We start from the raw sequence: 12334 nt of genomic DNA on the forward strand, positions 1-12334 counted from the left end.
CCTCCTTCCCTGCCTTTATCTATCTTGCTCTCTTTTCCTATCACTCCATTCATTCATTCATTCATTCATTTTTGTTTTCACCTTATTTACTGAGCTTCTGTCTGATGCATAGGTTTCCACCTTTGATTTCTCTCCTATTCAGGTGGCCCCCTGCCATGAGGGCCACTGCCTAGCTGTTCACTGTGAAGCTGAGCCATCACCCTTATCTCCTTCGCTGACCAATCCCAGAGCTTGGGCTGGGTCAAGCTATGGCCACTTGGATGTTTCCTGCCAGCTAGATAATATATTCCTATTTTTTTTAACAGCTTTATTGAGCTATAGTTACATAAAGTTCAACGATTTTAAGCATACAGTTCAATGACTTGGCAGATGTAAAAAGGGAATGACTAACAAAATCAAGATGTAGAACATTTCTATCACCCCCAAAAGTTTCCTTGTGCCCCTTTGCAATCAATCATCTCTCCCCATACCTGGCTCTTGGTAATCCCTAATCTTGCCGTCACTATAGTTTTGGCTTTTTTTAGAATGTTACATAAATGGCATCACAGAATATGTGATTTCGTGTTTCATGCTTCTTTTACTTAGGATGATGTTAAGATTCTTCCATGTAGCTGCATGTATTCCTGAGGAATATTCCACTGTGTTTGTACCACAGTTTGTTTATTCGTTCACCCATTGATTGGCATTTGGGTTGTTTCCTGTTTCTGGCTAAAATAAATAAAGCTGCTATGAACATTCATGTACAAGTCCTTGTATGGACATAAGTTTGCATTTCTCTTAGGTAAAAACTTGTGAGTAGGATGCTGAGTAGAGTGGTAAGTGTATATTTCACTTTATTTAAAACGGTCAACTTGTTGTCCTGTGTGGTGGCACCATTTTACATCTCCATCAGCAACATATAAGAATTCTAGGGCTTCCCTGGTGGTGCAGTGGTTGGGAGCCCGCCTGCCGATGCAGGGGACGCGGGTTCGTGCCCCGGTCCGGGAGGATCCCACATGCCGCGGAGAGGCTGGGCCCGTGAGCCATGGCCGCTGAGCCTGCGCGTCTGGAGCCTGTGCTCTGCAACGGGAGAGGCCACAACAGTGAGAGGCCCACGTACCGCAAAAAAAAAAAAAAAAAAAATTCTAGTTGCTCCACATCCTCACCACCACTTGGTATGGTCAGTTTTTAACTTTAGCCAGTCTTATAGGTGTATAGTGGTATCTCATGGTGGTTTTAATTTGTATTTTCTTGATAATTGTTGATGTGGAGCACTTTTTCATGTACTTACTGGCCACTCAATATATCTTCTTCTGTGATGTCTTTTGCCCACTTTTTAATTGGATTATTTGTCTTCTGAATGGGTTACGAGTTTCCCCAGTCTTTTCTTAATCTCCCTTTTCTTCTTCTTTCCTCTATCCCTCTGGATCTATCTCTTTCTCCCACTGTGTCTCAGTCTCAGTTTCTGACTCTCTCCCCAACTTTCAGAGTTGTCCACTATCTCCCTCTCTCCCTCCTCCTCCTTCTCCATTTGTATTCTTCCTTCTCCTCTCAGACACCTCAAAATCTGAGAATCTGTCCTCGTTTCCCATTCCACATTAGAAGGAACTCCATCACAAGCCCAGTGATTTCAGTTCTGGCAGGGTTCCATGTTCCAAATAGGGGGAAAGATCCCCTCTCTAGTCGAAGACCTAGAGAGGTAAAAAGCCTGGTATAATGAAGGGATGACTTTTTTGCATGCTGGCATCTTCCTCCTCCCTAAGTGATTAACAGTGTTTATGGATGGCAGGGCTTTTTACTCAAACATAACACTGGAAAGTCACAGGTGTTAAGTGAGGTTCATCCTGCTTAATCAGTGGTCCAACAGCCTACACAAACATAAGATTAGTTGTTCACACAACAAGGCCCTCCCTTGGCACATCTCCCAATCCGAGCAGGGTTTTATCTTGCCCAGTTGCAGGGAAGGAGATCCTAGCCCAAAGCCAGCAGCTTGTTTAAGGAAACCAGTATGAAAGTGTTTGATTGCAAAGCTCAGAGCACTTTATGCAGTGTTAGAGGCTTTCAGATGGATAACCATGGAATAGTCTTTGGGGTTTTTTTTTAAATACAATTTTTAAAGGTCACACTCCATTTACAGTTATTACTAAATATTGGCTATATTCCCCATGTTGTAAATACATCCTTGTAGCCTATCTTATACACAATAGTTTGTACCTCCCACTTCCCCACCCCTATATTGTCCCTCCTGCCTCTCCCCACTGGTAACGACTAGTTTATTCTTCATATCTGTGAGTCTGCTCTGTTTTTGTGATATTTACTTGTTTGCTGTATTTTTTAGATTCCACGTATAAGTGATATCATACAGTATTTGTCTTCCTCTGTCTGACTTATTTCGCTTAGCATAATGCCCTCCAAGTCCATCCATGTTGCTGCAAACAGCAAAATTTTGTTCTTTTTTATGGCTGAGTAGTATTCCAGTGTATCAATATACCACATCTTCTTTATCCATTCATCTCTTGATGGACACTTAAGTTGCCTCCATATCTTGGCAATCGTAAATAATGCTGCTGTAAGCATTGGAGTGCATGTATCTTTTCTTTTTTTTTTAATTTTTGAATTTAGTTTTATTTATTTTTTTATACAACAGGTTCTTATTAGTCATCAATTTTATACACATCAGTGTATACATGTCAACCCCAATCTCCCAATTCATCACACAACCACCACCACCCCCCTGCCGCTTCCCCCCTTGGTGTCCATACGTTTGTTCTCTACATCTGTGTCTCAATTTCTGCCCTGCAAACCAGTTCATCTGTACAATTTTTCTAGGTCCACATATATATATATGAGTTAATATACGATATTTGTTTTTCTCTTTCTGACTTACTTCACTCTGTATGACAGTCACTAGATCTATCCACGTCTCAGCAAATGACCCAATTTCATTCTTTATTATGGCTGAGTAATATTCCATTCTATATATGTAACACATCTTCTTTATCCATTCACCTGTCGATGGACATTTAGGTTGCTTCTGTGACCTGGCTATTGTAAACAGTGCTGCAATGAACATTGGGGTGCATGTGTCTCTTTGAATTATGGTTTTCTCTGGGTATATGCCCAGTAGTGGGATTGCTGGATCACATAATAATTCTATTTTTAGTTTTTTAAGGAACCTCCATACTGTTCTCCATAGTGGTTGTATCAATTTACATTCCCACCAACAGTGCAAGACGGTTCCCTTTCCTCCACACCCTCTCCAGCATTTGTTGTTTGTAGATTTTCTGATAATGCCCATTCTAACTGGTTTGAGGTGATACCTCATTGTAGTTTTGATTTGCATTTCTCTAATCATTACTGATGTTGAGCAACTTTTCATGTGCTTCTTGGCCATCTGTAAGTCTTCCTTGCAGAAATGTCTATGTAGGTCTTTGGCCCACTTTTGAATTGGGTTGTTTGTTTTTGTAATATTGAGCTGCATGAGCTGTTTATATATTTTGGAGATTAATCTTTTGTCCATTGATTTATTTGCAAATATTTTCTCCCATTCTGAGGATTGTCTTTTCGTCTTGTTTATGGTTTCCTTTGCTGTGCAAAAGCTTTGAAGTTTCATTAGGTCCCATTTGTTTATTTTTGTTTTTATTTCCATTACTCTAGGAGGTGGATCAGAAAAGATCTTCCTGTGATTTATGTCACAGAGTGTCCTTCCTATGTTTTCCTCTAAGACTTCTATAGTGTGCAGTCTTACATTTAGGTCTCTAATCCATTTTGAGTTTATTTTTGTGTATAGTGTTAGGGGGTGTTCTAATTTCATTCTTTTACATGCAGCTGTCCAGTTTTCCCAGCACCACCTACTGAGGAGACTGTCTTTTCTCCATTGTATATCCTTGCCTCCTTTGTCATAGAGTAGCTGACCATAGGTGCGTGGGTTTATCTCTGGGCTTTCTATCTTGTTACATTGATCTATATTTCTGTTTTTGTGCCAGTAACATATTGTCTTGATTACTGTAGCTTTGTAGTATAATCTGAAGTCAGGGAGTCTGATTCCTCCAGCTCCACTTTTTTCCCTCAAGACTGCTTTGGATATTCAGGGTCTTTTGTGCCTACATACAAATTTTAAGATTTTTTATTCTAGTTCCGTAAAAAATGCCATTGGTAATTTGATAGGGATTGCATTGAGTCTGTAGATTGCTTTGGGTAGTATAGTCATTTTCACAATATTGATTCTTCCAATGCAAGAACATGGTATATCCCTCCATCTGTTGGTATCATCTTTAATTTCTTTCATCAGTGTCTTATAGTTTTCTGCATACAGGTCTTTTGTCTCCCTAGGTAGGTTTATTCCTCGGTATTTTATTCTTTTTGTTGCAGTGGTAAATGGGAGTGTTTCCTTAATTTCACTTTCAGATTTTTCATCATTAGTATATAGGAATACAGGAGATTTCTGTGCATTAATTTTGTATCCTGCAACTTTACCAAATTCATTGATTAGCTCTAGTAGTTTTCTGGTGGCATCTTTAGGATTCTCTATGTATGGTATCATGTCATCTGCAAAGAGTGACAGCTTTACTTCTTCTTTTCCAATTTGTATTCCTTTTATTTCTTTTTCTTCTCTGATTGCTGTGGCTAGGACTTCCAAAACTATGTTCAATACTAGTGGTGAGAGTGAACATCCTTGTCTTGTTCCTGATCTTAAGGAAATGCTTTCAGTTTTTCACCATTGAGAATGATGTTCGCTGGGGTTTGTCATATGTGGCCTTTATTATGTTGAGGTAGGTTCCCTCTATGCCCACTTTCTGGAGAGTTTTTTTTTTTTAACCATTTTTAAAAATATTTATTTAGTTATTTTTTTTTTGGCTGCATTGGGTCTTCGCTGCTGCGCGTGGGCTCCCTCCAAAAGCGGTGAGCAGGGGCCACCCCTCTTTGCGGTGCGCAGGCCTCCCACTGTGGTGGCCTCTCCTGCCGTGGAGCACAGGCTTCAGGTGTGCAGACCTCAGTACTGGTGGCACACAGGCTCAGCAGTTGTGGCCCGCAGGCTCCAGAACACAGGCTCAGCAGTTGTGGCGCACGGGCCCAGGCTGGAGAGTTTTTATCATAAATTGGTGTTGAATTTTGTCAAGAGCTTTTTCTGCATCTACTGAGACGATCATATGGTTTTTCTTCTTCAATTTGTTAATATGCTATATCACATTGATTGATTTGTGGATATTGAAGAATCCTTGCATCCCTGGGATAAATCCCACTTGATCATTGTGTATGATCCTTTTAATGTGTTTTTGGATTCTGTTTGCTAGTAATTGGTTGAGGATTTTTGGATCTATATTCATCAGTGACATTGGTCTGTAATTTTCTTTTTTTGTAGTATCTTTGTCCGGTTTTGGTATCAGGGTGATAGTGGCCTCATAGAATGAGTTTGGGAGTGTTCCTTCCTCTGCAATTTTTTGGAAGAGTTTGAGAAGGATGGGTGTCAGCTCTTCTCTTAATGTTTGATAGAATTCACCTGTGAAGCCATCTGGTCCTAGACTTTTGTTTGTTGGAGGATTTTTAATCACAGTTTCAATTTCATTACTTGTGATTGGTCTGTTCATATTTTCTATTTCTTCCTGGTTCAGTCTTGGAAGGTTATACCTTTCTAGGAATTTGTCCATTTCTTCCAGGCTGTCCATTTTATTGGCATAGAGTTGCTTGTAGTAGTTGCTTAGGATGGTTTGTATTTCTGAGGTGTATTTTGAAACTTCTCCTTTTTCGTTTTTTAATTTTATTGACTTGAGTCCTCTACCTCTTTTTCCTGATGAGTCTGGCTAACGGTTTATCCATTTTGTTTATCTTCTCAAAGAACCAGCTTTTAGTTTTATTGATCTTTGCTATTGTTTTCTTTGTTTCTATTTTATTTATTTCTGCTCTGATCTTTATGATTTCCTTCCTTCTGCTAAATTTGGGTTTTGTTTATTCTTCTTTCTCTAGTTCCTTTAGGTGTAAGGTTAGATTGTTTATTTGAGATTTTTCTTGTTTCTTGAGGTAGGCTTGTATAGCTATAAACTTCTCTCTTGGAACTGCTTTTGCTGCATCCCATAGGTTTTGGATCCTCGTATTTTCATTGTCATTTGTCTCTAGGTATTTTTTGATTTCCTCTTTGATTTCTTCAGTGATCTCTTGGATATTTAGTAACGTATTGTCTAGCCTCCATGTGTTTGTGTTTTTTCGGTTTTTTCCCTGTAATTCATTTCTAATCTCATGGTGTTGTGGTCAGAAAAGATGCTTGATATGATTTCAAATTTCTTAAATTTACTGAGGCTTGATTTGTGACCCAAGATGTGATCTATCCTGTAGAACGTTCCGTGCTCACTTGAGAAGAACGTGTAATCTGCTGTTTTTGGATGGAATGTCCTATAAATATCAATTAAATCTATCTGGTCTATTGTATCATTTAAAGCTTCTGTTTCCTTATTTATTTTCATTTTGGATGATCTTTTCATTGATGTAAGTGAGGTGTTAAACTCCCCCACTATTATTGTGTTACTGTCAATATCCTCTTTTAGAGCTGTTAGCAGTTGCCTTATGTATTGAGGTGCTCCTATGTGGGTGCATATATATTTAAAATTGTTATATCTTCTTCTTGGATTGATCCCTTGATCATTATGTAGTGTCCTTCCTTGTCTCTTGTAACATTCTTTATTTTAAAGTCTATTTTATCTGATGTGAGTATTGCTACTCCAGCTTTCTTTTGATTTCCATTTGCATGGAATATCTTTTTCCGTCCCCTAACTTTCAGTCTGTATGTGTCCCTAGGTCTGAAGTGGGTCTCTTGTAGACAGCATATATATGGGTCTTGTTTGTTTATCCATTCAGCAAGCCTGTGCCTTTTGGTTGGAGTATTTAATCCATTCATGTTTAAGGTAATTATCAATATGTATGTTCCTATGACCATTTTCTTAATTGTTTTGGGTTTGTTTTTGTAGGTCTTTTTCTTCTCTTGTGTTTCCTACTTAGAGAAGTTCCTTTAGCATTTGTTGTAGAGCTGGCTTGGTGGTGCTGAATTCTCTTAGCTTTTGCTTGTCTGTAAAACTTTTGATTTCTCCATCAAATCTGAATGAGATCCTTGCCAGGTAGAGTAATCTTAGTTGTAGATTCTTCCCTTTCATCACTTTAAGTATATCATGCCACTCCCTTCTGGCTTGTAGAGTTTCTGCTGAGAAATCAGCTGTTAACCTTATGGAAGTTCCCTTGTATGTTATTTGTTGTTTTTCCCTTGCTGCTTTCAATAATTTTTCTTTCTCTTTAATTTTTGTCAATTTGATTATTATGTGCCTCGGCATGTTTCTCATTGGGTTTATCCTGTATGGGACTCTCTGCACTTCCTGGACTTGGGTGTCTATTTCCTTTCCCATGTTAGGGAAGTTTTTGACTATAATCTCTTCCAATATTTCCTCTGGTCTTCTGTCTCTCTCCTCCTTCTGGGACCCCTATAATGTGAATGTTGTTGAATTTAATGTTGTCCCAGACGTCTCTTAGGCTGTCTTCATTTCTTTTTTCTTTTTTTGCGGTACACGGGCCTCTCACTGTTGTGGCCTCTCCCGTTGCAGAGAACAGGCTCCAGATGCACAGGCTCAGTGGCCATGGATCACAGGCCTAGCCGCTCCGTGGCATGTGGGATCTTCCCGGACCGGTGCACAAACCCATGTCCCCTGCATCGGCAGGCGGACTCCCAACCACTGCGCCAGCAGGAAAGCCCCTGTCTTCATTTCTTTTCACTCTTTTTTCTTTATTCTGTTCAGCAGCAGTGAATTCCACCATTCTGTCTTCCAGGTCACTTATCCATTCTTCTGCCTCAGTTATTCTCTTATTGATTCCTTCTAGTGTATTTTTCATTTCAGTTATTGTATTGTTCATTTCTGTTTGTTTGTTCTTTAATTCTTCTAGGTCTTTGTTAAACATTTCTTGCATCTTCTCGATCTTTGCCTCCATTCTTTTTCCAAGGTCCTGGATCATCTTCACTATCATTATTCTGAATTCTCCTTCTGGGAGGTTGCCTATGTCCACTTCATTTAGTTGTTTTTCTGGGGTTTTATCTTGTTCCTTCATCTGGTACATAGCCCTCTGCCTTTTCATCTTGTCTATCTTTCTGTGAATGTGGTTTTTGTTCCACAGGCTGCAGGATTGTAGTTCTTCTTGCTTCTGCTTCTTGCTTCTGTAGTTCTTCTGCTGTCTGCCGTCTGGTGGATGAGGCTACCTAAGAGGCTTGTGCAAGTTTCCTGATGGGAGGGACTGGTGCTGGATAGAGCTGGCTGTTGCTCTGGTGGGCAGAGCTCAGTAAAATTTTAATCTGCTTGACTGCTGATGGGTGGGGATGGGTTCCCTCCCTGTTGGTTGTTTGGCCTGAGGTGACCCAACACTGGAGCCTGCAGGCTCCTTGGTGGGGCTAATGGCGGACTCTGGGAGGGCTCACGCCAAGGAGTCCTTCCCAGAACTTCTGCTCCCAGTGTCCTTGTCCTCACAGTGAGCCACAGCCACCCATCACCTCTGCAGGAGACCCTCCAACACTAGCAGGGAGGTCTGGTTCAATCTCCCCTGGGGTCACTGCTCCTTCCCCTGGATCCCAATGTGCACACTACTTTGTGTATGCCCTCCAAGAGTGGAGTCTCTGTTTCCCCCAGTCCTGTCAAGTCCTGCAATCAAATCCCAGTAGCCTTCAAAGTCTGATTGTCTAGGAACTCCTTCTCCCGTTGTCGGACCCCCAGGTTTGGAAGCCTGACGTGGGGCTCAGAACCTTCACTCCAGTAGGTGGACTTCTGTGGTATAAGTGTTCTCCAGTTTGTGAGTCACCCACCCAGAAGTTATGGGATTTGATTTTATTGGGATTGCGCCCCTCCTACCATCTCATTGTGGCTTCTCCTTTGTCTTTGGATGTGGGATATCTTTTTTGGTGAGTTCCAGTGTCTTCCTGTCGATGATTGTTCAGCAGTTAGCTGTGATTCTGTTGTTCTCACAAGAGGGAGTGAGAGTACATCCTTCTACTCCGCCATCTTGGCTCAGGCTCTCTCGTCATCTTCTACTTGTTGGTCAAGTTCCTCTAGGTCAGGAGTGCATGTATCTTTTCAAATTAGTGTTTTTTGTTGTTTTTTTGTTTGTTTGTTTTGGACATATACCCAGGAGTTTAATTGCTGGGTCATATGTTAGTTCTATTTTTATTTTTTTGATAAACCTCTATAGTGTTTTCCACAGTGGCTGCACCACAGTGGCTCCCACCAACAGTGTACAGAGGTTTACTTTTCTCCACATCCTCACCAACATTTGTTATTTGTGTCCTTTTTGATGATAGCCATTGTCACAGGTGTGAGGTGATATCTCATTGTGGTTTTGTTTTGCATTTCTCTGATGATTAGCAATGTTGAGCATCTTTTCACGTGCCTGTTGGCCATCTGCATTTCCTCTTTGGAAGCATATCTATTTAGACCTTCTGCCCATTTTTAATCAGTTGTTTGTTTTTTTGATGTTGAGTTGTATGAACTGTTTACATATGTTGGATAGTAATCCCTTATTGGTCATATCATTTGCAAATATCTTCTGTCATTCAGTAGGTTGTCTTTTCATTTTGTCAATGGCTACATTTGCTGTGCAAAAGCTTTTAAGTTAATTAGGTCCCATTTGTTTATTTTTGCTTTTATCTCCTTTACTTTAGGAGACAGATCCAAAAAAATATTGCTACAATTTATGTCAAAGAGTGTTCTGCCTATGTTTTCCTCTAGGAGTTTTATAGTATCCAGTCTTACATTTAGGTCTTTAATCCATTTAGAGTTTATTTTTCTACATAGCAGGCGGACTCTCAACCACTGTGCCACCAGGGAAGCCCCCTTTCTTTTATATGTAGCTGTCCAGTTTTCCCAGCATCACTTATTGAAGAGAGACTGTCTTTTCTCCATTGCATAGTCTGGTCTCCTTTGTCATAGATTAATTGAACATAAGTGTGTGGGTTTATTTCTGTGCTCTTTATCCTGTTCCATTGATCTGTGTATCCGTTTTTGTGCCAGTACAATACTGTTTTGATGACTATAGGCTTGTAGTATAGTCTGAAGTCAAGAAGTGTCATTCCTTCAGCTCTGTTCTTCTTTCTCAAGATTGTTTTGGCTATTCGGGGTCTTTTGTGTTTCCATACAAATTTTTAAATTATTTGTTCTAGTTCTGTGAAAAATGCCATTGGTATTTTGAAAGGGATTGCAATGGAGCTGTAGATTGCCTTGGGTGGTATGGTCATTTTAACAATATTGATTCTTCTAATCCAAGAACACAGTATATTTTTCCATCTATTTGTGTCATCTTTGATTTCTTTCATCAGTGTCATAGTTTTCAGAGTACAGGTCTTTTGCCTCCTTAGGTAGGTTTATTTCTAGGTATTTTATTCTTTTTGATGCTGTGGTAAATGGGATTGTTTTCTTAATTTCTCTTTCTGATCTTTCATTGTTAGTGTATAGAAATGCAACAGGTTTCTGTGCATTAATTTCATATCCTGCAACTTTACCAAATTCATTGATGAGCTCTAGTAGTTTTTCTGGTGGTGTCTTTAGGATTTTCTACTCATAGTATTATGTCATTTGCAAACGAGCAGTTTTACTTCTTCCTTTCCAATTTGCATTCCTTTTATTTCTTTTTCTTCTCTGATTGCCATGGTTAGGACTTCCAAAATTATGTTGAATATAAGTGGCGAAAGTGGACATCCTTGTCTTGTTCCTGATCTTAGAGGAAATGCTTTCAACTTTTCATCATTGAGTACGATGTTAGCTGTGGGTTTGCCATATATGGCCCTTACTGTGTTGAGGTATGTTCCCTCTTTGCCTGCTTTCTGGAGAGTTTTTATCATAAATGGATGTTGAATTTTATCAAATGCTTTTACTACATCTACTGAGATGATCATATGCTTTTTGGCATTTTTTTTAAAGCTTATTAAAATATATTTCACATAACATACATTTAAGCCATTTAAGATGTACAAGTCAGTGGTTTTTAATATATTCACAGATATGTGCAACCATTTTCACCACAATTTTACAATATGTCATCACCTCAAAAAGAAACCCTGTACCCTTAACTATTATTCCTATATCCCCCTATATCCCCAGCCCCTGGAAACCACTAATCTACTTTCTATATAGATTTGCCTCTTCTGGTCATTTCATATAAATGGAATTATGTAATGTTTTTTGTGTCTGACTCCTTTCAATTAGCATAATGTTTTCAAGGCTTATCCATGTTCTGGCATATATCAATACTTCATTTCTTTTATGGTTGAATAATATTCCACTGTATGGATACACCACATTTTGTTTATTCATTCATTAGTCAATGGACATTTGGGTTATTTCCACCTTTTGTCTATTATAAATAATGCTGCTGTAAAATTCATGCACAAGCTTTAGTGTGGACATATGTTTTCATCTCTCTTGGGTATTGGACTTACTGGGTCATATGGTAATTCTATGTTTAGTCATTTGAGGAACTGCAAAACTATTTTCCAAAGGGCCTGAACCATTTTATGTTTCCACCAACACTGTATGAGGGTTTTGATTTCTCTACATTCTTGCCAACATTTGTTACTATCTGACTAGAATAGTTTTCTGATCCTATACCTGGATTGAAATGTCACACATACATACGCAGCCATACATATATTTCCACAGTCATTGGCACACACACAAAACTATACCCATTCATATTTGCACACACCTCTAGAGTTTACATACCTACGCACAGAATTCCAGATAGACATTTAAAACCATACATACATATAATCACACAGAGTATACATGCTTATCAATCCACAGACCCACATATGTGAACATAATCAGACATACAATAGACCAGTGCCATCATACATGTACATACAATTGTCATGGGTTCTGAAAAAGCATACGCAATTGTAGAAAGAACCAGAGATAAATGTACTCGGTAATGGATTAGCAACTGCCCAAACACACATATGCAAATAATAGTTATACCCACAAAAGCATAGTCGTAAAAAGGCACACATATGTAGCTACCATCGCTTATGAGTCGACAACTGAAGACAGATTGAATGTATTTACTCTGGATGGCATGGAGATGGTTGAGGTTTCATCAGTCCTTGGTGGACTGGGTAGAAAGATCTTTTTGTTCATTTATTCATTCTTTAAGCTACAAGTACATATTGGGCACATAAGAAATACAATGATGAAAAAGACATAGTCCCTGCCCTCATGGAACTTACAGTCTAGTGATGGGGGATGGTCAGTAACTAAACAAGGAAACAATCACAGCCTGTGATATATGCCAAGAAGGAAATGAGCAAGGTAAGATGTTAGACAACAGGCAAGATGCCAGGATA

At 39.2% G+C, this 12334-nt stretch overlaps 1 protein-coding gene across 7 annotated transcripts in view; it reads left to right on the forward strand.

Annotated features, from left to right (window-relative positions):
* Positions 1-12334, forward strand: part of SH3RF2 (SH3 domain containing ring finger 2) — a 143989-nt gene that overhangs the window by 97726 nt on the left and 33929 nt on the right. The window lies entirely within an intron of this gene.

This window comes from Delphinapterus leucas, chromosome 3 (genome assembly GCF_059928025.1).
Source record: "Delphinapterus leucas isolate spDelLeu-1000000601 "Yukka" chromosome 3, BTC_Dleu_Yukka2, whole genome shotgun sequence".
In the NCBI taxonomy this organism is placed as follows: domain Eukaryota; kingdom Metazoa; phylum Chordata; class Mammalia; order Artiodactyla; family Monodontidae; genus Delphinapterus; species Delphinapterus leucas.